Here is a 6,863-nt window from a genome sequence, read left to right on the forward strand (position 1 = left end):
TCTTATTTTATGATTTGTGTGGGTTATATGTTGTTGACGAATGTTTTTTTTTTTTTTTAAATTTCTTCTTTATTATATTTTATTAACTATGGTTTTTCATCATCTCTATTTTGGAAGTTATTTATGTAGTGTGTTCTTTTTATGTGTCTTTTTATTTTGCGTGATTTTGTTTTATCAATATTGTTGTATTTATTCAAGTTTTATTTTTTGTTTCCCCAGCAACAGTCAGATTATGATTAAGTGTGATCTATGTGGAGTTTTGTTATTATAAATTTTCTTCTCAATCTTATATATATATATATATATATATATATATAGTTTCTCAATTTGTATTTTTTATATCATTTTCTGTATTGTTGTTATTAAGAAAACCAATATATATCATGTGAGTGTTTGTTATTTTAAAGAACATTTAAAACAATGTTTATACATTTATTTATTTGGAAATCAATAAAATGTGATGTTCATATGATTTTTGTATGTATTTGTTTGCTTTTTATTTATATTACTTATATTATTTTATATGTTTTTTTATTATGCTTAAAATTATTTAAATTTGTTTAAAGTTTTATCTATTTATTTATATAATATCATATTTAAAATACATAATGAAAAAATTGATATTTTTTTGTGTGTATAATTTGATTTTGCTATGTAGGCGACGAGATTAAAGACTTTGTATGAAAAATAGATTTTTTTTTATAATAGGTAAATCAAAAAATTTGTTTGTCTTAATTAATATTTTGTAAAGATTTATATAATGAGTTATTTTCATTTTACTATTTTATAACATATTTTTATTTACTATTTTTTAATATAGTTTGTAATATAGTTTTTTTGCATGTATCTAAGGATCCTATTGACTGCAAAAAGATGAGATTTTTTAGGATTAGCTTGATATTTTACACAAAGACAAGTAACAAACATAATATCTGGCCTACTAGCTGTAAGATACATGAGTAATCCAATCATGGGTCTGTAGGTTGTTACTATAGCTTTGCCTGATGGATCAGAGAATAACTTAGCTCATGTAGCAATTGGAGTTCTCATAGATGATGAATTTGAAAGATTATATTTTTTTAGAAGATCAGTCATATATTTGAACTGGTTGATGAAAATCTCTTCTAAAGGTATCTAAAGATCCTCTTCACTATAGAGAGATGAGGCATTTGTTTGTCTTGTTTAATATTTTGTAGAGATTTATTTAATGTTGGTTTGAAGTTTTAGTTATATATTAGAAGGATTGATAGTAAAATATCAACAATTGTGAGTTAATATAGTATTTAAATACTTTTACTTTTGTTTAATTTATGTGTGAAATCTGTCATAATGTGACATAGTAGGATCATTATTCACTAGGTTTAACGTTCGTATATAAGTTAATAAACTTATGTTGTCAAACAATGTGCAAGATAAACCAAATGGGGTTATTCGTTTGCTATAAGTTATGCTTAGAAAGTACTAGCCATTACTTTTGTGCAATTGTAAAATCAAAGAATTCTTTTTGCAATTTCTTTTTGTTGCTTCATTCTTTAGTCTTTATAAAGTAGGTTCCATGTCAAACATGTATTTTTCTTTAAAATCTTTTAATATTACTAAATCCAATATGTCAATTTTGTGTTAGGTTTTCTAGGGATTTTTTTTATTAACCTGGATATTCAACCCGCTATGCGAGTCGATTAATCTTAAGACGACCACCTGTTTTGCATATAGCCCGTATTCACTACATTTGAACATCCGTGGCCACAAGAGGATTTTTATTCGTCATTAACCTAAGACCTTCTGGTACTTTTGACATTTGGAGCCAAGTTCAAACCAATCAGGCACCACCCTTGTGGTTTTCTAGGAATTTATGATACAACTTAAAAGTTTAGAATGTATACGGAGAATGATCTCTATAAATATTAGAACATATTATTTATTATATGACATTTTACACACATGAAGAGTTTCCTTAAATGAATTAATTGTCATTTATCTGAATTAACAATCGTTTAAATAGTACACACGTATCATAATATCAAATTACACAAATACATTAATTTCTACAAATACATTATTTATTGAATTACTAATGCAAGGGTTGGGGTCAAGGACGGGAATGCAGTACCAATACTATACCGCCTCCTTTCCATCCCTAGTTATTAGACTTGGGATCATGTGAGACCAAGGGTTTTTCATGAGACCCGTAAGACCAATTCTCAACCTTTGGATTAGATCTACAATCTAATTATTCATAATCACAAAATTGTCACAAAATTGTCATCGTGCAACTTTAGACTATTAGATCATTAGCTTATAAAGTTGATCAATGAACATGAATTGGTCTTACGGGTCTCACGAAAAACCTTTGGTCTCACGTGAACCCAATCCCTAGTTATTATTTATTTAAACCTATCGCACGCATAATAATCATGTTATTTTTAGGGTTTATTGAATTACTATTCGTTAAACATTGCCATAATAGTCACTAAATACACATAATAAGTAAACTCATTTATATCATATTCAACGTGCACCTTATATTTCACAAGATTTTTCACACAGACGTCATTCACTCTAAAATCGTGTTCACTATACAACTAACCTCTAACAAGCAAAATCAATTTAAGACACATACATTAATATCTTGAAAATAAATCAATTATCAATATACATAGGGACCAATAGTGTAATTCACTCTTGTTTTTGTTTTATAAACTGCAATACCTACTTGTACATTAAAAATAACAAATAAAAATGTAATTAGAAAGATAGAGAGACTAAAAAATCATGAGTTTTTATTTTGTGGAAAATCATGAGTTTTATTTTATGAAAAAAAATCGTGTCGAAAAGTAATACCTAGATATTCAAGCAATATTAATTTTACTCATATACATAGAGAGAGAGAGAGAGAGAGAGATAAAGAAAGAGATAGAGAGAAACAATACCTGGATACTCGAGTAATATATTTTCAATTTGTGCCAAATTGAACCGATATATTTCTTCTGTTTGAGATTCAACTAATGACGTCCATGTTTTGTAAAAGAAATTCCAAGATTGATGCACTTTATTGACGGTTTGCACTTTTTCAAAATACTTTGATAAATATGGCATCTACAAAGTAGTTGTTTAACATCAGGAAATACATGATTACATGCTTTCATCAACGCCAACTCGCAATCGGTCACGATAACACGTGAGGATGCACACCCATCCATTGTCTTTCTGAGACACTTCAATGCCCATGTATAGTTGGATTCTTTTTCTTTATGCATAAAAACAAATGCTATGAAAAAAGTCATATTAGTTGATGTTACACCAACAATCCCAAGCAAGGGCAACTTATACTTGTTTGTTTTATACGTGACATCCATCAACAACATGTGTGGAAATGCACGCAATCGATTACATCTTGACGAGATTTGAACACCTTGTTGGTGGAAAATTTTGATGCGTGAATATCATCGTCTTGAATTGTTTGGTTTGTGTAAATATTATACTCCTAAACATACAAATATAGAAAAAATAAACTATATTACAAAATAATAGACAAAAATTATATGACGAAGTAGTAAGTAAAAATACCTCATTATTGGAATTCTTATAAAAATGCAAATTTTCACCTTGAGTTGCTTGGTTTGTGTAAATATCATACAACATACACATGCAAAAAAACTATATTACAAACTATATTCAAAAATAGTAAATGAAAATATGTTATAAATTAGTAAAATGAAAATACCTTATTATTGGAATTTTGATAAAAATGCAAATCATCACCGTAAGTTGTTTGATTTGTGTAAATACCATATTCCTAAACATACACATGCATAAAAAAAAACTATATTTTACAAACTAGCAAATAAAAATATACCGCAAATAGTAAGTAAAAGCACTTCATCATTGTAATCTCGATAAAATTGAAAATTGTTTTTCCAACTAGCCATTAACAAGTTCGAAATCGTAAAGAGAGAATGTTGAAATGGTTAATCACGAATGAAAACACAAATTCCACATCCCTTTTTATGGATTATTTTCTGAATTTTTAAGGTTGCAGAAGGATTAATAATATATTCTATGAAAATATAGATAAAATGAAAATTAAGAATTTACATATGAATTTTTAAAGTTTTTATTCGATTTTTATAAGGACAAAATATATGACTATATACATATGGTTAAAATTTGTAAAACTATAAAATAAATGATATATATATATATATATATATAATAGTAGTTCAAAAAAAATTAGTAAATATAAGACAAGTAAAAAATTAGTATCTAATATGACAAGAAAATATTTTTATACTACATTAACTATTAAAGACCCAAACATGTATTAATTAAATATATTGGAGAAAAAAAATACATAAAGATGTTAATATGTCGTCTATTATATAATATTGTTTAATATTTTTCTAAGTTTTTTGATCTAAAACCGACGTCTAAAACTACTTGCTTCGAAAAACTTTGATATATTCTTCATAATTTATCTCCCATCGACTCCTTTGATTGTTCCATTCTTGCGTGAATGCTATTTTTATATTAGAATATAATAGATTTTTTTTGTTATTAGCTAACAAAACCCTCATTTTTTGAAAAAATTATCAACCATAGAAGACGGTACAACTCATATCTATATTTAGAATAATAAAACTATAATTGTTTTTTCATAGTTGTTCTTTATTATCTAATATTTAGTGTATAAATCTTATGTACTATTCTATCTTTAAAAGAAGAATAAGATCTCAAACTATTACCAACATGAGTTTTTTAATTTATATAATTGATGATTCCATAAAAGTTTGTTTTAACCTTAACTCTATGTTCTTGAGTCTTCTTCTACGTAGGAAAGAGAGAAAAGTAATGGTGAAAGAAAAATATTCTATTCTCGAGATTTTTTAGAGAAAGAGAAGAAAAAGGAAAGGAAAAAATTTATATCAAAATTTATTTATATTTTATTATTTTTCCTTCCTCTCTATTCTCTATTAAATACACAAATAAAAAACTTAATTTTTCTTCTTTCCTTATATTTTTCTTTTCTTTTCTCATTCTTTCTTTCCTTCCCAAATTCAAAAACATAATATAAAAGTTTAAAATGGTGTTAATCATCCCAAATTCGAAAACATGGTATAAAAGTTTAAAATGGTGTTAATCTTCTCAAATTCGAAAACATAATATAAAAGTTTAAAATGGTGTTAATCTTCTCAAATTCGAAAACATAATATAAAAGTTTAAAATGATGTTAAAAAACATTAACATGAGATGACATGGAAAACCAGCCTATTTATATTGATTTACATAGTGTCACTCGGAAATCAGAAAAATTGACTTTGTGACTCCAAATGATATATTCTATGTACCAAAAGTATATCATAAGATGTTTTTGATGATGAAACAAATTACTGATACTACATAAAAATGTTCTAGTAGATAATATTAATTTAGAAATGAATATTGATTGATTATGCGTCCATGAATACGAATTCAACGTTATTTCTGATGATAAAAACAATATATTGAAAAAATATCGTACTTATCGAGGGCCCCTTTTTACATCTCACTCAGGACCTAAAAAATGTCAGAAACGGGTCTGTATATATATATATATATATATATATATATATATATTGTTTTTTATAAATAACAAGGTTTATTGCTTTCCAATTTATTGGTTTTAAATTTGATTAATATATAATACAAATAAAAATTATAATTACTATAAACTAATAATAATTATTATTTATTAATTATAAAAACAAAAAGAAAGTAAGAGAGAGGGGGACATAGAAGTGAGAAAAAGTTTTTCAATTTTTAGATCATTTAATGTTATTAGTAGGAATGGCAACGGGTCGGGTTTGGGTCGGGTATTGGTATTCCCGTCCCCGAAACCGATAGCTAAAACCGTCCCGATCCCCGTCGGGGATCTTATCGGGGATCCCCATCGGGTCCCCACGGTTTCCCCGATCCCCGTTGGGGAACCCGTTAAGGGTAAAAATTCTTTTTTTCATCGTTAGTTATAACTGAACCCGAAACCCGAAACCGATATGAAAAAAATTACAATATGTTAATTTTCACAATTAAAAGTAAATTACAATTTTTTTAAAGATCTAAGTTTAAATGTCTCAAACACTAAAAAAATCCCAAATGTTTCCATTTTTGGAATGGAATATTTGGGATTTTTTTAGAAATTGGATGCAGTTACTACGGATAATTGCATTACCCTCAGTAGCAAGATCGCGTCCCTCATTACGACCAAATCGTCTACACTAACAATCCATCCTTCCCCCCCAAAGGGCGATTTTAGTAAATAACCAAATATGATACTAAACCAATTACAAACAATGTATTAGATTACAATATAAAACTAAAAAAAATTCGAACATCATACAACTAAAATCATGGTTTTTGACAAATAAACTAGACTTTTCGTAAGCTTTATTTGGGTTGTTGCGGTAAAGTGGATAATTTTTTTTTAAAATTTTAATGTTACTTTTTTTAAAGATATTATATATATATTAGTAAAGAGGGTGGTTCAAATACTAACCCAATATTTTGTGCAAACTTTGCTAACCCACATCAACCAGTAATGTTGCATCTTTGGGTTTGGTTAAAATGTAACTTACATATTAATGATAAGGGTATTTAGGTCATTAGTCATTCTTATGTAACTCCTAAATATTTTAATTGGGAGTTACAAATCCTACAATATCTCAAATTGATCTTCATCTAATAATGACATGAAGATTCAAATATGTTCATCTTATTGACAACTAATTCACATATGAAACCACCTACAGCGAACATCATGCACGAACAGATATAAAGTACAGCTATCGGTTTTATCTGCACAACCCCTGTTTTTGTTAATGTGCATGTCT

The sequence above is a fragment of the Cynara cardunculus genome, assembly GCF_001531365.2.
Source record: "Cynara cardunculus var. scolymus isolate 2C chromosome LG 13, CcrdV1, whole genome shotgun sequence".
Lineage (NCBI taxonomy): Eukaryota > Viridiplantae > Streptophyta > Magnoliopsida > Asterales > Asteraceae > Cynara > Cynara cardunculus.